This window comes from Salmo trutta, chromosome 25, assembly GCF_901001165.1.
Source record: "Salmo trutta chromosome 25, fSalTru1.1, whole genome shotgun sequence".
Taxonomy (NCBI): Eukaryota; Metazoa; Chordata; class Actinopteri; order Salmoniformes; family Salmonidae; genus Salmo; species Salmo trutta.
The window spans coordinates 9,817,960-9,844,308 of record NC_042981.1 but is presented as its reverse complement, the minus strand read 5'-3'; the positions used below and the strand labels follow the sequence as shown (position 1 = coordinate 9,844,308).

The following is a 26,349-nucleotide window of genomic DNA, read 5'->3' as shown; positions in this document are numbered from 1 at the left end:
TTACGGTCGGATAACGAGATGTTACCATACCAGGCGATGATGCAACCAGTCAGGATGCTCTCGATGGTGCAGCTGTATAACTTTTAGAGAATCTGGGGACCCATGCCAAATTTTTTCAGTCTCCTGAGGGAGAAAAGGTATTGTCGTGCCGTCTTTACGACTGTCTTGGTGTGTTTGGACCATGAAAGTTTGTTGGTAATATGGGCACCAAGGAACTTAACTCTCGACCCGCTCCACTACAGCCCCGTCAATGTGAATGGGGTCATGTTCGGCCCTCCTTTTCCTGTAGTCCACAATCAGCTCCTTTGTCTTGCTCACATTGAGGGAGAGGTTGTGGTCCTGGCACGACACTGCATGGCCGCTGACCTCCTCTCTATAGGCTGTCTTATCGTTGTCGGTGATCAGGCCTACCACTGTTGTGTCGTCAGCAAACTTAATGATGGTGTTGGAGTTGTGCTTGGCCACGCAGTCGTTGGTGAACAAGGAGTACAGGAGGGGACTAAGCAAGCACCCCTGAGTGGCCGCCGTGTTTAGGATATGGGGCATTGTGTGTAGATTTGTTGAGGGAAAAAAACTATAAAATCCATTTTAGAATAAGGCTGTAACCACAAAATGTGGAAAAAGTCAAGGGATCTGAATACTTTTTGAATGCACTGTAAATCCGAGGCACTCCATTTAGTATGAAATGTTACGTTTCATATGGTATGTATTAATTTGTGGATGTCCATCATCCATTTCGTATGATATATTACGATTTACAATTCGTAGGATATGTTATGAATTCCAATTTGTTTTGGCTAATGTTAGCTAGGTGGATAAGACTAATGTTAGCTAGCTGGCTAATGTTAGCTAGGCTAGGTGTTAGTGTTATGGGTAGGGTTAGTGTTAGTATTAGGATCAGGTTAAAGGGTTAAGGTTAGGGGAAGGGTTAGTTAAAAGGTTTAAAGGTTTAAGCTGAGGGTTAGGGGAAGGGTTAGATAACATGCTAAGTAGTTGCAAAGTAGCTAAAATGTAGTTCAAAAGTGGCTAATTAGTGAAAGTTGTCCACGATGAGATTTGAACACTCAACCTTTTGGTTGCTAGATGTTTGCATTATACATAGTGCACTACTTTTGACCAGAGGCTATAAAAAGACAGGATAAACTCACTGCAACACTCTAAAACACTGACTGCCTAGAGTCTAAGGGCCGGGGCTTGGTTTCTTCTAAGCTAACATATGGAATTGTTTTAAGATGGTCATACCAAGGATCATTTAGCGATTTGATTTGGAATTATATGACCCCTGTAGGTACATTATTTAATGAAACATTGAATTTGGCCTTATTCCTATTAGCCCATAGAAACGTATTGAATAACATATTCATACATGGCAAAACAGATAGTCAAAACATTTATTGAAATAAAGTATATTTGGGCCTCTCGAGAGGCGCAGAGGTCTAAGGCACTGCATTGCAGGGCTAGAGGCATCACTACAGACCCAGGTTCAATCCCGGGCTGTATCACAACTGTCCGTGATCGAGGGTCCCATAGGGTGGTGCACAATTGGTCCAGCATCATCTGGGTTAGGGGAGGGTTTGGCCGGGGGGGCTTTACTTGACTCATCGCACTCTAAGGACTCCTTGTGGCTGGCCGGGCGCCTGCAGGCTGACCATGGTCATCAGGTGAACAGTGTTTCCTGACACATTGTTGCAGCTGGCGAGCGGGTGTTAAGAAGCGCGGTTTGGCAGGTCGGAGGACGCGTGATTCGACCTTCACCCCCCCGAGCCCTTTGGGGAGTTCCAGTGATGAGACAAGATTTACATTTGGGAGAAAAAAGGGGGTAAAATACAAAAAAATGAAGTATATTTTGCAGTGTCTGTCCTGTAGCTCAGGGTTATTATGATCTGTTTCTATCCATATTTAACCACTTTTTTGGCACTAAAGTACTTCCATGCTTCCATAATTTTTTAAAACTGGTACTGGGTTACCTTTAGGCGAGTTTTGTGAGGCTTGTGGGCATCGTAGAGCCCAAACCGTTCAGACACTACAGATGTTTTCATGATGTCGCCTGGTCTGACAAACATCGCTGTACCTCTGCCACCTTCCACCGCAGATGGGCAAGGCCGACATGAACAGATATATCTAGTTTAAATAGACAGATTTTGATTGGGATGTTTGTTATTATGCTAATTACATTTCTGCGTGGGCGGTTAAAAACAGGCTTAAAACATTGATAAGAGGGAGGTTGAAGTGTCTGTGTGTGTACCGGTGTCACCGACTAGCTATCCCTAGTGATTAATCTCATCAGTGGCCTCCTACCTTTCAGCCCCATGGTGCAGCAGGTTAGGGTATGGCTCACCGTGGGATCAGTGGGTTAAACGCTCATCTCAGATTTCTGCTTGGTGCTGGAACATCAATATTGATGTCCCACAGTGGCACACCTGTCCATGTCACAGCGCCCCACCTGTCCATGTCACAGCGCCCCACCTGTCCATGTCACAGCGCCCCACCGGTCCATGTCACAGCATCACACCTGTCCATGTGGATGCCTCAAAGGGACAGCCCTGTAGCATGGTCAGTTTTCACTGCTGTCACAGCCTGACTGCACCCTGCACCTGATCTGCCTCAGCCACAGGGTCCAGACCTAACCAGTTACCACAGACCTCCACTAGGCTCTATGGCCTTTATAACGGTGAAGGTTTATCCCTGCCTTTTTAATTGACATTGTCCTAAATCTGAGGAGACAAAACTTCAGAGCAGGGATTCACTTTTGACAGGTCAAGATAACTGAGATATTACTTTTTTTTTGAGCTACATGTCCCTACACAAGTAAGAATAGAGGTTATCAATATTTTTCAGAGTACTTCAATTGAAAATTATCACAATTATTGCCAGATAGAACTGTATGTTAGAGGTGGTGTGACGAGGTGTATAGTTTGAGGAGGGTCTGTGTGTTCAAGTTTTGTAACAGAGTCTTTTTTATTTAATTGTATTTAATTCAAGTCCATGCTCCCCAAATGGCACCGCACAGCTAAGGAACAGGGACCAGACTTCAGTATGTCTGATGAGTAAGCTGCAGCTACAGCAGGCTGTGGTGTTAGTGGGTCAGGTGGTCAGCCTGAGGTGGTGTTAGTGGGTCAGGTGATCAGCCTGAGGTGGTGTTAGTGGGTCAGGTGGTCAGCCTGAGGTGGTGTTAGTGGGTCAGGTGGTCAGCCTGAGGTGGTGTTAGTGGGTCAGGTGATCAGCCTGAGGTGGTGTTAGTGGGTCAGGTGATCAGCCTGAGATGGTGTTAGTGGGTCAGGTGATCAGCCTGAGGTGGTGTTAGTGGGTCAGGTGATCAGCCTGAGATGGTGTTAGTGGGTCAGGTGATCAGCCTGAGGTGGTGTTAGTGGGTCAGGTGATCAGCCTGAGGTGGTGTTAGTGGGTCAGGTGATCAGCCTGAAGTGGTGTTAGTGGTCAGGTGATCAGCCTGAAGTGGTGTTAGTGGGTCAGGTGATCAGCCTGAGGAGGTGTTAGTGGGTCAGGTGGTCAGCCTGAGGTGGTGTTAGTGGGTCAGGTGGTCAGCCTGAAGTGGTGTTAGTGGGTCAGGTGATCAGCCTGAGGTGGTGTTAGTGGGTCAGGTGATCAGCCTGAGATGGTGTTAGTGGGTCAGGTGGTCAGCCTGAGGTGGTGTTAGTAGGTCAGGTGGTCAGCCTGAGGTGGTGTTAGTGGGTCAGGGGATCAGCCTGAGATGGTGTTAGTGGGTCAGGTGGTCAGCCTGAGGTGGTGTTAGTGGGTCAGGTGATCAGCCTGAAGTGGTGTTAGTGGGTCAGGTGATCAGCTACCTATCATTCTTTATTCATTAGTCTGGTTCTACCCCAGAACACAGTGTGTCTGAGGTCCCACTTGAGTCCCCCTGCACATTTTAAGGATTCCCTTATCCTACCCTTACCTTTCGCCACACCTCCTCATATTAAATCCTCTGGTGTGGCCTGGGTGGTCTAGGGGTCAGTGCCACCACATATAGCAAACAAAGACCAGCATCAACATGGGTTCAAATCCCCCACTTCCTATGTGACGCACTGTCTCCTCCATTAAACTCATACTGTCTATGTGACGCGCTGTCTCCTCCATTAAACTCATACTGTCTATGTGACGCACTGTCTCCTCCATTAAACTCACACTGTCTATGTGATGCACTGTCTCCTCCATTAAACTCACACTGTCTATGTGATGCACTGTCTCCTCCATTAAACTCATACTGTCTATGTGACGCACTGTCTCCTCCATTAAACTCACACTGTCTATGTGATGCACTGTCTCCTCCATTAAACTCACACTGTCTATGTGATGCACTGTCTCCTCCATTAAACTCATACTGTCTATGTGACGCACTGTCTCCTCCATTAAACTCATACTGTCTATGTGACGCACTGTCTCCTCCATTAAACTCACACTGTCTATGTGACGCGCTGTCTCTTCCATTAAAAAACTCATACTTTCTAAACTCATACTTTCTCCTCCATTAAAAAACTCCATTGTCCCCACAATAAGTTGGAGAAGTTGAAATAAAACCATTTATTTCAGTGAGGCAAAGGACCACCTGTCATAGTGGATTTATAGTGACTGTAAACAGGCTAAGTTGTATCAACAGTGTAATGTAAACTACAGGGTTTTACTGAGTCTAAGGCTCTCAGGACACGGGCTGTTTCATAAATGGCAGCCTATTCCCTATGTAGTGCACGTATTTTGACCTGGGCCCTGGTCACCAGTAATGCACTACATTGGGAACAGGGTACCATTTCAGACTCAACCCTGGTTGCTCTGGTTGTTCTCACACACACACACACACACACACACACACACACACACACACACACACACACACACACACACACACACACACACACACACACACACACACACTTAAAGTAGCAACCACGTAGTAGACCTTGTCTGGTACCTGCTAGTGGTGAAGGAGAACAGGCTACAGAGGTAGACAGGGAGTTTACACAGAAGGGCAGAAGGAAGTACCAACAGAAGGAGGTGCCAACAGAAGGAGGTGCCAACAGAAGGAATTACCAACAGAAGGAAGTGCCAACAGAAGGAAGTACCAACAGAAGGAAGTACCAACAGAAGGAAGTACCAACAGAAGGAAGTACCAACAGGAAGTACCAACAGAAGGAAGTACCAACAGAAGGAATTACCAACAGAAGGAAGTACCAACAGGAAGTACCAACAGAAGGAAGTACCAACAGAAGGAAGTACCAACAGGAAGTACCAACAGAAGGAAGTACCAACAGAAGGAAGTACCAACAGAAGGAGGTGCCAACAGAAGGAGGTGCCAACAGAAGGAATTACCAACAGAAGGAAGTGCCAACAGAAGGAAGTACCAACAGAAGGAAGTACCAACAGAAGGAAGTACCAACAGAAGGAAGTACCAACAGAAGGAAGTACCAACAGGAAGTACCAACAGAAGGAAGTACCAACAGAAGGAATTACCAACAGAAGGAAGTACCAACAGGAAGTACCAACAGAAGGAAGTACCAACAGAAGGAAGTACCAACAGGAAGTACCAACAGAAGGAAGTACCAACAGAAGGAAGTACCAACAGAAGGAAGTACCAACAGGAAGTACCAACAGAAGGAAGTACCAACAGAAGGAAGTACCAACAGGAAGTACCAACAGGAAGTACCAACAGAAGGAAATACCAACAGAAGGAAGTACCAACAGAAGGAAGTACCAACAGAAGGTGCCAACAGAAGGAAGTACCAACAGAAGGAAGTACCAACAGAAGGAAGTACCAACAGAAGGAAGTACCAACAGAAGGAAGCACCAACAGAAGGAAGTACCAACAGAAGGCAGTACCAACAGAAGGAAGTACCAACAGAAGGAAGTACCAACAGGAAGTACCAACAGGAAGTACCAACAGAAGGAAATACCAACAGAAGGAAGTACCAACAGAAGGAAGTACCAACAGAAGGTGCCAACAGAAGGAAGTACCAACAGAAGGCAGTACCAACAGAAGGAAGTACCAACAGGAAGTACCAACAGAAGGAGGTGCCAACAGAAGGAGGTGCCAAAAAAGGGTGGCATGGCGACCACTCCAGGACCACTCTAGAGACTACTCCAGGACCACTCTAGGGACCACTCCAGGACCAGTCTAGAGACCACTCCAGGACCACTCCAGGACCACTCCAGGACCACTCTAGGGACCACTCTAGTGACCACTCCAGGACCACTCCAGGACCACTCCAGGACCACTCTAGGGACCACTCTAGGGACCACTCCAGGACCACTCTAGAGACTACTCCAGGACCACTCCAGGACCACTCTAGTGACCACTCCAGGACCACTCCAGGACCACTCCGGGAACACTCCAGGACCACTCTAGAGACTACTCCAGGACCACTCTAGTGACCACTCCAGGACCACTCTAGAGACTACTCCAGGACCACTCTAGTGACCACTCCAGGACCACTCCAGGACCACTCTAGAGACTACTCCAGGACCACTCCAGGACCACTCTAGTGACCACTCCAGGACCACTCCAGGACCACTCCGGGAACACTCCAGGACCACTCTAGAGACTACTCCAGGACCACTCTAGTGACCACTCCAGGACCACTCCAGGACCACTCCAGGACCACTCTAGAGACCACTCCAGGACCACTCTAGAGACCACTCCAGGACCACTCTAGAGACCACTCCGGGACCACTCTAGAGACTACTCCAGGACCACTCTAGGGACCACTCCAGGACCCCTCTAGAGACCACTGCAGGACCACTCTAGAGACTACTCTAGTGACCACTCTAGAGACCACTCCAGGACCACTCTAGTGACCACTCCAGGACCACTCTAGAGACCACTCCAGGACCACTCTAGAGACCACTCCAGGACCACTCTAGAGACCACTGCAGGACCACTCTAGAGACTACTCTATTGACCACTCTAGAGACCACTCCAGGACCACTCTAGTGACCACTCCAGGACCACTCTAGAGACTACTCCAGGACCACTCCAGGACCACTCTAGAGACTACCCCAGGACCACTCCAGGACCACTCTAGGGACCACTCTAGAGACTACCCTAGGACCACTCCAGGACCACTCTAGGGACCACTCTAGAGACTACTCCAGGACCACTCCAGGACCACTCCAGGACCACTCCAGGACCACTCTAGAGACTACTCCAGGACCACTCTAGAGACCACTTTAGAGACTTCTCCAGGACCACTCCAGGACCACTTTAGAGACTACTCCAGGACCACTCCAGGACCACTCCAGGACCACTCTAGAGACCACTCCAGGACCACTCTAGAGACCACTCCAGGACCACTCTAGGGACCACTCCAGGACCACTCTAGAGACCACTCTAGAGACTACTCTAGTGACCACTCTAGTGACCACTCTAGGGACCACTCCAGGACCACTCTAGTGACCACTCCAGGACCACTCTAGAGACTACTCCAGGACCACTCCAGGACCACTCTAGAGACTACCCCAGGACCACTCCAGGACCACTCTAGGGACCACTCTAGAGACTACCCTAGGACCACTCCAGGACCACTCTAGGGACCACTCTAGAGACTACTACAGGACCACTCCAGGACCACTCCAGGACCACTCTAGAGACTACTCCAGGACCACTCTAGAGACCACTTTAGAGACTTCTCCAGGACCACTCCAGGACCACTTTAGAGACTACTCCAGGACCACTCCAGGACCACTCCAGGACCACTCCAGGACCACTCTAGTGACCACTCTAGAGACCACTCTAGTGACCACTCCAGGACCACTCCAGGACCACTCTAGTGACCACTCTAGAGACCACTCTAGTGACCACTCCAGGACCACTCTAGTGACCACTCTAGAGACCACTCTAGTGACCACTCCAGGACCACTCTAGTGACCACTCTAGAGACCACTCCAGGACCACTCTAGTGACCACTCCAGGACCACTCCAGGACCACTCTAGGGACCACTCTAGTGACCACTCCAGGACCACTCCAGGACCAGTCTAGAGACTACTCCAGGACCACTCCAGGACCACTCCAGGACCACTCTAGAGACCACTCCAGGACCACTCTAGAGACCACTCCAGGACCACTCCAGGACCACTCTAGTGACCACTCTAGAGACCACTCCAGGACCACTCTAGTGACCACTCCAGGACCACTCTAGTGACCACTCTAGAGACCACTCTAGTGACCACTCCAGGACCACTCCAGGACCACTCTAGAGACCACTCCAGGACCACTCTAGTGACCACTCTAGAGACCACTCCAGGACCACTCTAGAGACTACCCCAGGACCACTCCAGGACCACTCTAGTGACCATTCTACAGACCACTCCAGGACCACTCCAGGACCACTCCAGGACCACTCCAGGACCACTCTAGAGACTACTCCAGGACCACTCCAGGACCACTCTAGAGACCACTCTAGAGACCACTCCAGGACCACTCTAGAGACCACTCTAGAGACTACTCCAGGACCACTCCAGGACCACTCCAGGACCACTCTAGTGACCACTCCAGGACCACTCCAGGACCACTCTAGTGACCACTCCAGGACCACTCCAGGACCACTCCAGTGACCACTCCAGAGACTACTCCAGGACCACTCTAGTGACCACTCTAGAGACTACTCCAGGACCACTGTAGTGACCACTCTAGTGACCACTCCAGGACCACTCCAGGACCACTCCGGGAACACTCCAGGACCACTTTAGAGACTACTCCAGGACCACTCTAGAGACCACTCTAGAGACCACTCTAGTGACCACTCTAGTGACCACTCTAGTGACCACTCCAGGACCACTCCAGGACCACTCCAGGACCACTCCAGGACCACTCTAGAGACCACTCCAGGACCACCCTAGAGACCACTCCAGGACCACTCTAGAGACTACTCCAAGACCACTCCAGGACCACTCTAGTGACCACTCCAGGACCACTCTAGAGACCACTCTAGAGACCACTCTAGGACCACTCTAGAGACCACTCTAGAGACCACTCCAGGACCACTCCAGGACCACTCTAGTGACCACTCCAGGACCACTCTAGGACCACTCTAGAGACCACTCTATAGACCACTCCAGGACCACTCCAGGACCACTCTAGTGACCACTCCAGGACCACTCTAGAGACCACTCTAGAGACCACTCTAGAGACCACTCCAGGACCACTCTAGAGACCACTCCAGGACCACTCCAGGACCACTCTAGGGACCACTCCAGCATGCGTCACACTGATAGGGTGGGTGGGTTGTTGAGTTCTACCATGAAACCAGTTCCCCTTGAACATTAAATACTAGAATAGCAGAATTGAATACTAGAACTGAATATAAGAATAGCCTACTGAATATATAAATTAAATAGTAGAATTGGACATTATTCAATACTATACTAGAATTAGTGAATACTATAATTATAATTATTACATAGAGATAACACAGAGAGGTCCGTTGGATGTGTTCATATTTGTGAGAAGGGTTTTATAATCGTTAACCTGGCTGGGACACTATATCATTCATTTTATTTAACCAGCTTAGCCTTATTGAGATATAAAATAGATTTTTCAAGACAGACCTGGATAAATCTTCCATACTCATAATCTGTTATAATCTGGGTCCCCTCTGTGGAGGCCATATGCCTGCTCTTCTACACATTGGCATCTGATGGGTGTCAGGAAGACCAGCATTGTGAGGGTGAGGCCCCCAGGGGCCTCATTATATGTTGGAAGGTTAATACTGATTTAGGTTATGATTCAGTCCAAGGCGCATTTTAGAGAAACACATTGCTCTTTGACTTTTAAAGGCAATTTACACTTGACCCAACATTTAAAATATTTACTGTGAATGTGATGTTCGTGAGTGTCGGGACCATTGCTTTTAAAAGGTGCATTGTTGACAGACCAATGCTGTTCCCTACAACGCGCCCTGGATTGAAATCCAGACTTTGTCGTCCAATTGCACATGAGAATGTAATTTAAATTGCCCCACTTGTTGAAATAGGGCAGAAACTACAACAGCATCATTGACAAAGCTCTGAACAACTCTAAAATAAAATTATTTTTCCATAATGGGGCCACAATATCATAATGGTCAATACTCATGGGAGATGTCGAAACAGGTCACAATACTGTTTCATTGGGTGACAGCAGTATGATATCAACACTGTCTGCACACTCTTTGAGGACTTGTGCTTGATATTGTACACTGAATAGTGAGAGAGAGAGAGAGAGAGAGAGAGACAGAGAAGGAGAAGGAGAGAGAGAGAGAGAGAGAGAGCAAGAGAGAGAGCGAGAGAGAGAGCGAGAGAAAGAGGGAGCGAGAGAAAGAGGGAGCGAGAGAAAGAGGGAGCAAGAGAAAGATGGAGCGATGGAAAGAGAGAGCGAGAGAAAGAGATGTGCTTAGACACACCATCATGTCCCCCTCCAAGCTACCAATGACTTCACACTGGAAGAAGTTAAGCTACACTAAAGCTAGGCTTAAGAAATGTATAGTTTACTGAACTAAAGTTACTTTGAAAAAGTAGTTCACTACATCCAAACTACTTTGTGAAAAATGATAATGTGTAAATCTGAAATGTCATAGACTATAAATGTTAACAGAATGTGTAATTTAGCATCGACCCATTGTTGCAATAATACAAGGTTTCCTAAACTGCATTCTGTACAGGTCCTAAACAAAAACATCATGGCACTCACTACACAGTGCCTCTCTTCAGACCCAGATGTATCCTTTAGTAGTCTGTGTTGTGTGTCAGTATAATTATTGTGGCATCAGTAGCCTCTGAAACATTAGAAACATGTCGTCTGACACCACAGTTGTCCCCTACACACGCGTACGGTGCATTCGGAAAGTATCAGGCCGTTTCCCTTTTTCCACATTTTCTTACATTACATCCTTTACATCCATTCTACAATTGATTCAATTCATTTTTTCCCTCATCAATCTACATACAATAGCAGAAACTTTGGGTGGCTCCCGAGTGTCGCTGTGGTCTAAGGCACTGCATCTCAGTGCTAGAAACATCAATACAGACACCCTGGTTCAAATCCAGGCTGTATCACAACTGGCCATGATTGGGAGTCCCATAGGGCAGTGCACAATTGGCCCAGCGTCGTCTGGGTTTGGCCGGTGTAGGCCGTCATTGTAAATAAGAATTTGTTCTTAACTGACTTGCCTAGTTAAAGAAAGGTAAAAAAATATTTAAATGAAAACGTGACATTTTTTATTTAACCAAATGTATTAAAAATAAAAAACAGAAATACCTTATTTACATCAGTATTCAGACCCTTTGCTATGAAACCTTAAATTGAGCTCAGGTGCATCCTGTTTCCATTGATCATCCTTGAGATGTTTCTTCAACTTCATTGGAGTCCACCAGTGGTAAATTCAACTGATAGGACATGATATGGAAAGGCACACACCTGTCTATATATGATCCCACAGTTGACAGTGCATGTCAGAGCAAAAACCAAGCCATGAGGTCGAAAGAATTGTCTGTAGAGCACCGAGACAGGATTGTGTCGAGGCACAGATCTCCGGAAGTGTACCAAAACATTTCTGCAGCATTGAAGGTCACCAAGAACCCAGTCGCCTCCATCATTCTTAAATGGAAGAAGTTTGGGACCACCATGACTCTTCTTAGAGCTGGCCAATTGGGGGACTGAACAATTGGGGGAGAAGGGCCTTGGTCAGGGAGATGACCAAGAACCCGATGGTCACCTGGTCTGAAGAAACCAAGATTGAACTCTTTGGCCTGAATGCGAAGCGTCACGTCTGGAGGAAAGCTGGCACCATCCCTACGGTGAAGCATGGTGATGGCAGCATCATGGTATGGGGATGTTTTTCAGCTGCAGGAACTGGGAGACTAGTCAGGATCGATGTGAGGGAGATGACCAAGAACCCGATGGTCACTCTGACAGAGCTCCAGAGTTCCTCTGTGGAGATCAGGCCTTTATGGTAGAGTGGCCAGATGAAAGCCACTCCTCAATAAAAGGCAGATGACAGCCTGCTTGGAGTTTGCCAAAAGGCACCTAAAGGACTCTCAGACCATGAGAAACAAGATTCTCTGGTCTGATGAAACCAAGATTGAACTCTTTGGCCTGAATGCCAAGCGTCATGTCTGGAGGAAACCTGGCACCATCCCTATGGTGAAGCATGGTGGTGGCAGCATCATGCTGTGGGGGATGTTTTTCAGCGGCAATGACTGGGAGAATAGTCAGGATTGAGGGAAAGATGAATGGAGCAAAGTACAGAGAGATCCTTGATGAAAACCTGCTCCAGAGCGCTCAGGACCTCAGACTGGGGTGAAGGTTCACCTTCCAACAGGACAACGACCCTAAGCACTGTCATGATGTTGCCCTCTTGGTGAGGTTTATGATCCCCATAAATACCTTTCCCCTTTTCTCTCTCTACCCTACAGAATGGACTCTTGGAAAGCCCTTTGTTAATATAGAGTATGGTAACATCAAAAGGTTGGGGAAAAGAACCATCTTTATGTAATCCAACCAGTTGAAAGTGTCCGTTGGTACTTAAAGAATATGATGTCAGATCAGTTGTCGTCTGAGACATTATTACTGATGATAGGATGACATAAACTGTATGTTGGAAAGTCTACACATTCTAGTTGAGACAACATATCCGTTCTACCACAAGACGACGGTACTACAACATATCCGTTCTATCACAAGACAACAGACTACAACGTATCTGCCCCGTAATATTCTTCAAAGGACAAGGGAGATCTCTGCTGGGCAACCCAGCCTCCATATTCGACCAATCTATCGAAGCACAGCTCAGAGAAAATATATTTCTTGCATTTTCCTTTTCCAAATGGGCGGTTATTTAGAATGCATAAGATTCTGTATTTACGATAGCATATCTTCATAAGGTCCGATAGAGACCCAATCCTTTTTTCCCTCAGTCTTCCCGCACTTTCATTCAAACCCAACCCCCTTTCTTTGTGTAACCAGCCGTCATATCGGTTTCGTCCGCTAGGGACGTTTTCTTTTATGATATAATTAGTAATCAATGTATGATCCATTCTGTGTATATGTAATTCTGTGTGATTATTTATGTATTTAGTAAACAAATAATTAAACCAAATTTTGTATTGCTGATCCAACTTGTTAGCCAGGGTTCGTGAAGATAACCAAGAATTTTACGATGTTCAGATGAGACTGAATAAGGTGAATGATTAATAATTGACTGCTATGGATATAAAAATGACCAGGTCTTTAAGAGTTTATTCGGAAGACAACAGCTCTATAAACATTATTCCGTGGTGCCCCGACTTCCTCGTTAATTACATTTACATGATTAGTTTAATCAGGTAATATTAATTACAGAGAATTGATTTGATAAAATAGCATGTCATATATCACTTAGTCCATAGTAAAGACACGACAGCACACAGCCAAGACACTCCAGGAGTGGCTTCAGGACAAGTCTCTGAATGTCCTTGAGTGGCCCAGCCAGAGCCTGGACTTGAACCCGATCAAACATCTCTGGAGAGTCCTGACAGAACTTGAGAGGATCTGCGAAAAAGAATTGGAGAAACTCCCCAATTACAGGTATGCCAAGCTTGTAGCGTCATTCCCAAGAAGACTCGAGGCTGCTTCAAAGTCAAGGGTCGGGAATAAAGGGTCGGGAATAAATATGTAAATGTCATAGTTCCGTTTTATAAATGTGCAAAAATGTTAAAAAAAACAGTTTTTGCTTTGTTATTATGGGATATTGTGTGTAGATTGATGAGGGAAATTTTTTTTTAAATCAATTTTAGAATAAGGCTGTAACCTAACAAAATGTGGAAAAATGCACTGTACTGTATATATATATATATTTTTTTTTAATGTGTGGTTTATGAGGTCAGAACACTGCCATTGACGACCATTCATTTCATGGTAAAGAAGTAAGATACGGTCTCTTCAAATGAAGCCAGAAAGGAAAACCCAATATTACTTAAAGTAAGTTAGATATTATCCATACATAGAAAAAACACAGAAATATGTTTTTTTTATTGCAAAATACAATCGTGTGGATTGGTCAAGTTGATCAATTTGGCTTTTTCAGACAGAATATGACTTCATTTCAGATGTATATACCTTTAGACAATATTCTCCATCACATGAAAATGGTTTTAATCCATTTTGATGTGATATTGATAGAATTTCACAGGTTTCTTACCACACATTTTCCTACCATTTCCTATGATTCCTACCACCACCCCCCCTCCCCCAGCTGACCCTCCTTTAATATTTCATCCACAGAGTTCCAGATGGCTCTGTGAGGGACAAACACACACACAGCGAGGGACAGATTTTTAATTACCATGCTCTGATTTCACACCCTGGGCATCGCAGCATGGGGCAGGGGTGGGGGACTGTGTGTGTGTGTGTGTGTGTGTGTGTGTGTGTGTGTGTGTGTGTGTGTGTGTGTGTGTGTGTGTGTGTGTGTGTGTGTGTGTGTGTGTGTGACAAGGCCGTCCACAGATGTGATCATGGCTGGTGTTTGCCTCTGGATGTCTCTGACTTACAGGGTGATTAATTAAACCTACAGGACTAGATCCTACAAAGGGCATGGAGAGAGAGATGGAGAGAGAGATTAATCATTGATTAGTTAATGCTGTGGGAGGGATGAAGCAGGATGAAGCGTGCTGGGTGCTTTTTGAATCATCCCTAAACACCTGTCTGTGTTGGAGGGGGAGAGAGGAAGCAGAAGGCCTGGGACACAGGGGAGGAGAGGAAAAGAGAGGAGAGGAGAGGGGAGGATAGGAGACGGAAGGGAGGGAGGAGAGGAGGGAAGGAGAGGAGAGGAGAGGGAGGAGAGGAGGGAAGGAGAGGAGAGGAGAGGGACGAGAGGAGAGGGAAGGGAGGGAGGAGAGGAGAGGAGAGGGAGAAGAAAGAGATGAGAGGAGGGGAGAGGAGAGGGAGGGGAGGGGATGGGAAGGAGAGGGAGGGGAGGGGAGGGGATGGGAAGGAGAGGGAGGGGAGGGGAGGGGATGGGAGGAGAGGGAGGGGAGGAGAGGAGGGGAGGGAAGGAGAGGGGAAGAAAGAGATGAGAGGGGAGGAGAGGAGAGGGAGGGGAGGGGATGGGAGGAGAGGGAGGGGAGGAGAGGAGGGGAGGAGAGGAGAGGGGAAGAAAGAGATGAGAGGGGAGGAGAGGAGAGGGAGGGGAGGGGAGGGGATGGGAGGAGAGGGAGGGGAGGAGAGGAGGGGAGGGAAGGAGAGGGGAAGAAAGAGATGAGAGGGGAGGAGAGGAGAGGGAGGGGAGGGGAGGGGATGGGAGGAGAGGGAGGGGAGGAGAGGAGGGGAGGGAAGGAGAGGGGAAGAAAGAGATGAGAGGGGAGGAGAGGAGAGGGAGGGGAGGGGAAGGGAGGAGAGGAGAGGGAGGGGAGGAGAGGAGGGGACGGAAGGAGAGGGGAAGAAAGAGATGAGAGGGGAGGAGAGGAGAGGAGAGGAGAGGAGAGGAGAGGAGAGGAGAGGAGAGGGAGGGGAGGGGAAGGGAGGAGAGGAGAGGGAGGAGAGGAGGGGAGGGAAGGAGAGGGGAAGAAAGAGATGAGAGGGGAGGAGAGGAGAGGGAGGGGAGGAGGAGGGAGGAGATGGGAGAGGAGAGGGAAGGGGAGGGGAAGGGAGGAGAGGAGGAGAGGGGAAGGGAGGAGATGAGGGAAGGAGAGGAGAGGAGAGGAGAAGAAAGAGATGAGAGGAGAGGAGAGGGAGGGGAGGAGAAGGGAGGAGATGGGACACAGGGGAGGGGAAGATGGAATTGGACCACTTGTCATGATGCCCCTTGTATATTATTCTCAGTCCAAATCCTACTATGCTCTGCCTGGGAGCATGACTCAACAATGATGATGACATGCACAAAGAGTAAAAACAAGTAGAAACTAGAATTTTCCTTCAGAAAAATTGTGTGCTTGCTTCAGAATAATAACTATAAGTCAGAAGCTTAGCAAGCAGATTAATAACAACATTATTCATTCTGCTACCTCCACTAGTGTAGTTCTCTATACAGTCTGTAGTGGTTGGCCTGTAGGCCTTCCTACTGTACTGTACCGGTCCCAGACATCACATTTCAGATTTTTCCCTGTCTTGTACACTCATGGGACAGGGTTGTGATCGATGTTGATATGAGTGTGTTCTAAAAGAGGCAAATAACGAGAGGACACACCTCTCTTGTCTCTTCACTTCCTTCCTTCCGTTAGGATTCCAGACTATCTTTAGATTCTTTAGAACTCCTTAGGCTGCATTCCAAGTAACACCCTATCCCCTACATAGTGCACAACTTTTGACCAGGGCCCATAGGGTTCTGGTTGTGCACTATATAGGGAATAGGGTGATATTTTGAATGCAACAAAAGGAATTGCAACCAACTATAATGTTCCATTTGAGACACAATCTTTGTTTCTATGATGCTCGATATGAACGTTGGTGCATAAAGAGATTCTGTCCTATAGTGTCCCCATCACAGTCAGAAGACCACAAACCACAACTATTAGATTACCCCAGACATCTGTGCCCTCCCCTGGCCTCAGCGGGCACTGTCCTGCCCAGCCTGATTCTGCTCTACATGACGAGGAGAAGGAGGTGGTAGAACCTGGGGCTCCAAGGTTTAGGGGGGAGGGGTGAGGGTAGTGGCCCAGGAAATGATGCCTCCCCTGGGATGCGAGGAGACAGCAGGCAAGGTCCTTCCTCCAGGCCATTGCCTTATGTCTGGGGTTATTTTAGGCTATTTTAGGCTATTATTATCAACTGGTCTAGGGCCTGTCTTACGGATAGGATTGTAATGGGGGAGTGACAGAGAGACAGAGGACTGATTCTAGATCAGGTGCGAGAGAGAGAGAGAGAGAGAGAGAGAGAGAGAGAGAGAGAGAGAGAGAGAGAGAGAGAGAGGAATGATTCTAGATCAGGTGCTGGAGAGAGAAATAGTGACCACGGAGGGTAGCGATACAGAGGACTGATTCTAGATCAGGTGCTAGAGAGAGAGAGAGAAATAGTGACCATGGAGGGTAGCGATACAGAGGACTGATTCTAGATCAGGTGCTAGAGAGAGAGAGAAATAGTGACCATGGAGGGTAGCGATACAGAGGACTGATTCTAGATCAGGTGCTAGAGAGAGAAATAGTGACCACGGAGGGTAGCGATACAGAGGACTGATTCTAGATCAGGTGCTAGAGAGAGAAATAGTGACCACGGAGGGTAGCGATACAGAGGACTGATTCTAGATCAGGTGCTAGAGAGAGAAATAGTGACCATGGAGGGTAGCGATACAGAGGACTGATTCTAGATCAGGTGCTAGAGAGAGAGAGAAATAGTGACCATGGAGGGTAGCGATACAGCTAGCTGGACAGGGCTATGGGTGAGTGGGTGCATGTGGCCTTACCGCTGGCCTATACACTGAGTGTACAAAACATTAACACCACCTACTCTTTCCATGATGAAGACTGACCAGGTGAATCCAGGTGAAAGCTATGATCCCTTATTGATGACACCTACTCAGTGTAGGTGAAGGGGAGGAGACAGGTGAAAGGAGGATTTTTAAGCCTTGAGACAATTGAGACATGGATTGTGTATATGTGTCATTCAGAGGGTGAATAGGCAAGACAAAATATGTAAGTGCCTTTGAACAGGGTATGGTAGTAGGTTCCAGGAACCGGTTTGTGTCAAGAACTGCAATGTTGCTGTTTTTTTCACACTCAACAGTTTCCTGTGTGTATCAAGAATGATCCACCACCCAAAGGACATCCAGCCAACACGACACAACTGTGGGAAGCATTGGAGTCAACATGGGCCAGCATCCCTGTGGAACGCTTTCAACATCTTGTAGAGTCCATGTCCCCGACTCAATATTAGAAAGGTGTTCTTAATGTTTGATATACTCAGTGTACAGACTACGTGAAGAATCTAGATGTAGTTCTATACTAATAGACTGACCCTACCTTAAATGAAGTTCATGGTCTAGATACATCCCTTGGTCTCTTGACTGGTGGACTATAAATGAATGGTGAAAAAGTTTACATTCATGCTTTAAATGTTGCAGAGATGATCCATTAAGTTGAAATATCTTTCAAATAAAATGTCATGTAAGAAAAAAATCCCAACGACACAAAAAATAAACAAAAGACTTGATCGGATGTTCACAGACTCGCGTTAGAAGGTGTTCTCCTGATGGGAGTACAGGGAATTGGTTGATCCAGCTTACCTGGCTGGCACTGTGTAAGCGGATGTAAACAGGAAATACTTCTCTAACTGTTCTCATTTACTTGGCATCATACCCCTCGCTGGAAGCCAGGCCAAAGAGTTGGGTTGCATCCCAAATGGCACCGTATTCCCTACATAGTGCACTACTTTTGACCAGAGCCCCTCCCCCCATTCCTTAGTGCCCTACTTTTGACCAGAGCGTTATGGGGAAGAAGGGGGTCATTTGGGACGTGTCGATGATACTGCCTGGTTACATGGTCTAATTCTCTCCTTTCATCTCTAAGGATCACATACCTTTATCCAAATGAATGTTGCTGATTGCTAGTTTCCATTAGATAGATGTGTAGTTTCTTACCAGCAAAATGACCAAAAGAGTCTTTGAAATCTGGGATGGCCACTGGGCTACAACTGTACACAATGGTATTCAAACTCATTCCTGTAAAATGTTCAGTGATTGCACTGAGTTCCAGATAGCATCTGCTACACACACACACACACACACACACACACACACACACACACACACACACACACACACACACACACACACACACACACACACACACACACACACACACACACACACACACACACACACACACACACCAGCGTTGGCCTGGTCAGCAGTGAGGGGAATGTAGTGTTATGCTACGTTGCTCTGGGTGAGGAGGAATAAACACAGCTTCCTCAGCCACAAATAACACTTCCTGACTCCCTCCGCTAGAACAGTCACGTCTGAGTCCCTAATGGCACAGGTTGCTGTGGGTCCTGGTCAAAAGTAGTGCACTAAATATGGAATAGGGTGCCATTTGGGACACAACCAATGTTACAAACATCCGGGCTTGTTTAGAGTCTGCGGGACAGTTTATAACCTAAACATAACCTAAGCATGCTGTCTAGATAGATATGGATACACTACCCTGAGGGAATCCTGAAGCTAGTACAAAAGCTTGACAGAAAGACTGCAAGGCACATACCTTTGGTTGTTTGATACCTTGAAGAGAAAAGAAGGAAGGAACGCGTTGCTAGGAGACGATAGTAGATCTTAGTAGGTAGAAGGTGCTTTTTGGTCATAAAAAAATGTCAAAAACATGGAAGACCAATGCACTGTTCATATAATTAAAATAGCTTCATTGTTACAGCATGTTCAAAAGAACAAACCATTTTAAAAACGCTGAAGCGTTACAACATAGCCTTCATTTTAAACATGGTCTTTGACCAGGATAGCATGATATAAAAGGGCATCATACTGTAGTAGTTCAGTAGTGGAATGCTGTCTCCTCTAAAGGTTATTAAAGGGCTGTCGTAAACAGAGCCTTCGGAAAGTATTCAGACCCCTTTACTTTTTCCACATTTTGTTACGTTAAGGCCTTATTCTAAAATGGATTAAATATTTAAAATATTCTTAGCAATCTACACACAATATCCCATCATGACAATGCGAAAACCGGTTTGTAGAAATTGTTGCTAATTTATTAGAAATAAAAAACAGAAATACCTTATTTACATAAGTATTCAGACCCTTTGCTATCAGACTCGAAATTGAGCTCACGTGCATCCTGTTTCCATTGATCATCGTTGATATTTTTCTCCAAAAACCAAGCCATGAGGTCAAAGGAATTGTACGTAGAGCTCCGAGACAGGATTGTGTCAAAGCACAGATCTGGGGAAGGGTACCAAAAAATATCTGCAGCATTGAAGGTCCCAAGAACCTTCATCATTCTTAAATGGAAGAAGTTTGTGACCACCAAGCCTCTTCCTAGAGCTGACCGCCCGGCCAAACTGAAGAATCGGGGGAGAAGGGGCTTGGTCAGGGAGGTGACCAAGAACCTGATTGTCACTCTGACAGAGCTCCAGAGTTCCTCTGTGGAGATGGGAGAACTGTCCAGAAGGACAACCATCTCTGCAGCACTCCACCAATCAGGCCTTTGTGGTAGAGTGGCCAGATGGAAGCCACTCCTCAGTAATAGACACATAACAGCCTGCTTGGAGTTTGCCAAAAGTCACCTAAAGAAAAGTCACCATGAGAAACAAGATTCTCTGGTCTGATGAAACCAAGATTGAACTCTTTGGCCTGAATGCCAAGCATCACATTCATTTAGCAGATGCTCTTATCCAGAGCGACTTACAGTAGTGAATGCATACATTTCATTTCATACATTTCTTTTTTTTAAGTATTTGTATTTTTTTCATACTGGCCCCCGTGGGACATTTGGAGGAAACCTGGCACCATCCCTACAGTGAAGCATGGTGGTGGCAGCATCATGCTGTGGGTATGTTTTTCAGCGGCAGGGACTGGGAGACTAGTCAGGATCGAGGCAAAGATGAATAGAGCAACGTACATAGAGGTCCTTGATGAAAACCTGCTCAGGACCTCAGACTGGGGCAATGGTTCACCTTCCAACAGGACAACGATCCTAAGCACACAGCCAAGACAACGCAGGAGTGGTTTTGGGACAAGTCTCTGAATGTCCTTGAGCAGTGGTGGAAAAAGTAACAAAATGTCATACTTGAGTAAAAGTAAAGATACCTTAATAGAAAATGACTCAAGTAAAATAAGAACTTGAGTAAAAGTCTAAAAGTATTTGGTTTTAAATATACTTAAGTATCAGAAGTAAATGTAATTGCTAAAATATACTTAAGTATTAAAAGTCAAAGTAAAGGTATAAATCATTTGAAATTCCTTATATTACGCAAACCATACGGCACCATTTTATTTTTTTATTGTTTTTATTTAAGGATGGGCATTTTCCAACACTCAGACATCATTTAAAAACGAAGCTTGTGTGTTAGGTGAGTCCATCAGATCAGAGGCAGTCGGGATGACCAGGGATGTTCTCTTGATAAGTTTGTGAATTGGAACATTTTCCTGTCCTGCTGAGCATTCAAAATGTAACGAGTACTTTTGGGTGTCAGGGAAAATGTATGGAGTAAAAAGTACATATTTTCTTTAGGAATGTAGTGAAGTAAAAGTTGTCAAAAATATAAATAGGAAAGTAAAGTACAGATATCGGAAAACTACTTAAGTAGTACTTTAAAGTATTTTTACTTAAGTACTTTACACCACTGGCCTTGAGTGGCCCAGCCAGAGCCCGGACTTGAACCCGATCGAACATCTCTGGAGAGACCTGAAATAGTTGTGCAGCAATGCTCCCCATCCAACCTGACAGAGCTTGAGAGGATCTGCAGAGAAGAATGGGAGAAACTCCCCAAATACAGGTGTGCCAAGCTTATAGCGTCATACCCAAGAAGACACGCGGCTGTAATCGCTGCCAAAGGTGCTTTAACAAAGTACTGAGTAAAGGGTCTGAATACTTATGTAAATGTAATATTTCAGTATTTTTTAAAATAAATTACTAACATTTTCTAAAAACCTGTTTTTGCTCTGTCCTTATGGGGTATTGTGTATAGATTGATGAGGGAAAAAAACAATTCAATACATTTTAGAATAAGGTCGTAACGTAACAGATTGGTCTGCATACTTTCCTAAGGCACTGTATATACTCCCCTCTACCTGTCACATGACGTGTCACATCTACCACAGACACATCCGCGTCTCAAATGGCACCCTATTCCCTATTTAGTGCAAAACGTTTGACCAGGGCCCATGTGTAGGAAATAGAGTGCCATTTGGATGGAGAGCATGCAGTACATCACTGTGATGATCTAACGTCTCCATCAGGGAGTCTCATTGACCTTTGACCCATAGCTACTATGGTGTAAGTGGCTACAGTTAAACAATGAGAAAGTTAAAAAAAGTTATTACACTCTACTTACGGGAATAATTACACAGGATGTGTTCCTAAATGGCACCCTATTCCCTATATAGTACACTACTTTTGACCAGGGCCCTATGGGAGACAGACACGATAATGAGAACCCATACTATAATGTATGACCCTGATCTCTACCAGTCCGGCCAGAACTAGGCCAGTGACTCAGCAGTCAGGGGGTTTTAGAGTGTGTGTGTGTGTGTTTGTGTGTGTGTGTGGCTACTGACTCAGTCGTAAGTAGGTTTTGGAGAGAGCCGCACCCCAAAGCAGGGTCCAGCTGGGAATGGAAGCCAACAATGAGTTTTCGGTGGACATAGAGGAAAAGTCTTTAACTGGGAAATTATTAGCATTTTGTCAAAGTCTTCTGTCTCCCTCTCTCTTACACTCTCTTGCTGTCTGTCTGTCTGTCTGTCTGTTAAACACACACACACACACACACACACACACACACACACACACACACACACACACACACACACACACACACACACACACACACACACACACACACACACACACACACACACACACACACACAAAGCCACACATCTACAAACATATGCACACTTCCCTTCTCCGACATCTCTGTTCTGTTCTGTGTCACGAGAGCTGAGCAGCCTGTAACGGAGCAGTTGCATAATTATGACGCTGGACTTGTTATGTGCCTTTATAATTCATTGGCAGAAAACACTAATCTATTTCAGCGGTGACGGTTAAACCATTTCAGTGTAATGTAATCAGGGCTGACGCCTGAGAAAATAACAACGTGAGAAAATGGTCATTCTCACCACACAGTGAAATACAGTAGGAGATAGTAATACATGCACACCTAACATGGCTGACTGGGTGTGAGAGTGTGAAGGTGTGTGTGTGTGTTTGTGCGTCTGTAAATCTGAATGTGAATCTGTCTGTGTGCGTGAATGTCTGCTTGTATCAGTGTGTGTTCCCAAAGAGAAGAGAATGTATCCAACATGGCCAACACTAACCCTGCTGCTTTACTGAGAGGACAGCTCAGCCTGTGGTCAGCTGATATTTGACAATAGTTCTGAACGGTAACTGCCTTCTGAATAGGAATGACCAGAGAACCCAAGGGAGGGTTGAGGGATTCCTATTCCATTCTCAGCCCCCCCCCCCCGTCTCCAGCAGCATCTATCCTCCAGTCCTCTCCCTTCCCCCTAACCTCCTTCTCTCTCTCCGTCTCTCTCTCTCTTCCCCCACTCATGCAAATTTCCCCTAAACAGATGCTCCTAATTTCTCCCTCTCCGTATAACAGACCTGTCCAATATGAAATGAAAACATTCCATTCTCTCAATCCCTCGCTCTCTCACATACACACAGAGATCAGAAATCCAGAGGCAGTAAATGCAAAACACACCTCAGAGAGAGAAAAAGGGAGAGGGAGGGAGAGAGAGAAAGAGAGAGAGAGAGAGAGAGAGAGAGAGAGAGAGAGAGGGAAAGAGGGAGAGAGGGAGAAAGAGAAAGAGAGAGAAAGAGAGAGAGAGGGAAAGAGGGAGAGAGAGGGATAGAGAGAGGGAGGGAAAGAGAGAGGGAGAGAGGGGGATTACATGATGTAGAAACAAGCTGAAGGGAAGATGGGAACAGAACAGATCTTTCTCTCCCCTGCAGCACTGACACAACCACTGACTGTAAATCAACAGACCCACTGCCCCTGTGAAGCAGACACTCCCTAACAATCCATTTTCTTACAACCAAACAAAGGGAAAGACAACAATACATGGTTAGAATATGGTGGCAATGTGTGTCTTACCTCTGTAATGTGTGGACTGCTCCCCTAGTGATGCCAGAGACATGCAGTCTGGTGGAGTAGTATCCACAAGCTCCCTGACTCTCCCTCTCCCTCTCTCTCGCTCTCACACACACACACACACACACACAGTCAGTCAGGCAAGCAAGCAGGAAGGCAGGCTCATACACACACACTCTTTCACTGTGCTGTGGCTCCCTCTCTAGCTGCTCTCACTTGCTGATCCAGCTGACATACGCCCTCCCCTCCCCTCCTTCTCTAGCTGCTCTCTCTTGCTGATCCAGCTGACATACGCCCTCCCCTCTGCTGCTCTCAGTCTCCACCCTTCAGCCAGCACCAACACTACACTACACTGTGCCTACAAGGAGCCAGTAGGAGCCCATCTCCTCTCTTCCTCCCCTTCTTTCTCTCTCTCCCTGTTTGACTATTAGACACAGTGCTTCTGTGGGGCCACAGGAAAAGGCTTGACTGTCTTTTCTAATCACAGACTGTAAACATACACAGACTGTAAACACGCACAGACTGTAAACAAGCACAGACTGTAAGCAAATACAGACTGTAAACAAACACAGACTGTAAACAAACACGTAATGTAAATAAACACAGCCTGTCAACAAACATATACTGTCAACTAATACAGACTGTAAACAGACATATACTGTAAACAAACACATACTGTAAAAAAACATACTGTAAACAAACACAGAATTTAAGAGCAGATGACAGTGACACCCATGGCTTTTTCCATCTTTGCATGTAGATGATGTAGATGATGTAGCTGATGATGATGTAGCTTATGATGATGTAGCTGATGATGATGTATATGATGATGATGTAGCTGATGATGCTGTAGATGATGCTGTAGATGATGATGATGTAGCTGAGGATGATGTAGCTGATGATGTAGATGATGTAGCTGATGATGATGTAGCTGATGATGATGTAGATGATGTAGCTGATGATGATGTAGCTGATGATGATGATGATGCTGTAGATGATGTAGCTGATGATGATGATGATGTAGATGATGTAGCTGATGTAGCTGATGATGATGTAGCTGATGATGATGTAGATGATGTAGCTGATGATGATGTAGCTGATGATGTAGATGATGTAGCTGATGATGATGTAGCTGATGATGATGTAGATGATGATGATGTAGATGATGTAGCTGATGATGATGTAGATGATGTAGCTGATGATGATGTAGATGATGTAGCTGATGATGATGTAGCTGATGATGATGTAGATGATGATGATGTAGATGATGATGTAGATGATGATGATGTAGCTGATGATGATGTAGATGATGTAGTTGATGATGATGTAGCTGATGTAGCTGATGATGTAGTTGATGTAGATGACGTAGCTTATGATGATGTAGATGATGTAGCTGATGATGATGTAGATGATGTAGCTGATGATGATGTAGATGATGTAGATGATGATGATGTAGATGATGTAGATGATCTAGCTGATGTAGATGGTGATGTAGATGATGGTGATGTAGATGTAGCTGATGTAGTTGATGTAGCTGATGAAGTTGATGTAAATGTAGTTGATGTCGATGACGTAGATTATGTAGCTGATGTAGATGTAGTTGATGTATATGTAGTTGATGTCAATGATGTAGATGAAGCTGATGTAGATGTAGCTGAAGTAGATGAAGCTGTAGATGATGTAGCTGATGTACAGTTGAAGTCGGAAGTTTACATACACCTAAGCCAACTACATTTACACTCATTTTTTCACAATTCCTGACATTTTATCCTAGTAAAAATTCCCTGTCTTAGGTCAGTTACGATCACCACTTTATTTTAAGAATGTGAAATGTCAGAATAATAGTAGAGAGAACGATTTATTTCAGCTTTTATTTCTTTCATCACATTCCCAGAGGGTCAGAAGTTTACATACACTCAATTAGTATTTTGTAGCATTGCCTTTAAATTGTTTAAATTGGGTCAAACGTTTCATGTAGCCTTCCACAAGCTTCCCACAATAAGTTGGGTAACTTTTGGCCCATTCCTCCTGACAGAGCTGGTGTAACTGAGTCATGTTTGTAGGCCTCATTGCTCGCACACGCTTTTTCAGTTCTGCCCACAAATTTTGAGGTCAGGGCTTTGTGATGGCCACTCCAATACCTTGACTTTGTTGTCCTTAAGCCATTTTGACATATCTTTGGAGGTAGGCTTGGGGTCATTGTCCATTTGGAAGACCCATTTGTGACCAAGCTTTAAGTTCCTGACTGATGTCTTGAGATGTTGCTTTAATATATCCACATAATTTTCCTAGCTCATGATGCCAGCTATTTTGTGAAGTGCACCAGTCCCTCCTGCAGCAAAGCACCCCCACAACATGATGCTGCCACCCCTGTGCTTCACGGTTGGGATGGTGTTCTTCGGCTTTCAAGCCTCTCCCCTTTAGCCTCCAAACATAACGATGGTCATTATGGCTAAACAGTTCTGTTTTTGTTTCATCAGACCAGAGGACATTTCTCCAAAAAGTACAATCTTTGTCCCCATGTGCAGCTGCAAACCATAGTCTGGCTTTTTTATGGCGGTTTTGGAGCAGTGGCTTCTTTCTTGCTGAGCGGCCTTTTAGGTTATGTCGATATTGGACTTGTTTCACTGTTTCCGATATT

General features: G+C 45.8%; 1 protein-coding gene across 1 annotated transcript in view; it reads right to left on the bottom strand.

The window, feature by feature from the left end:
• Positions 1-23,948, bottom strand: part of LOC115161966 (guanine nucleotide-binding protein G(I)/G(S)/G(O) subunit gamma-2) — a 29,524-nt gene extending 5,576 nt beyond the window's left edge. The window contains exon 1 of the mRNA XM_029712822.1: positions 23,712-23,948. The gene's annotated coding sequence lies outside the window, so the exon portion shown is untranslated. The remainder of the gene's footprint in view (positions 1-23,711) is intronic.
• Positions 23,949-26,349: the final 2,401 nt, after the last annotated feature.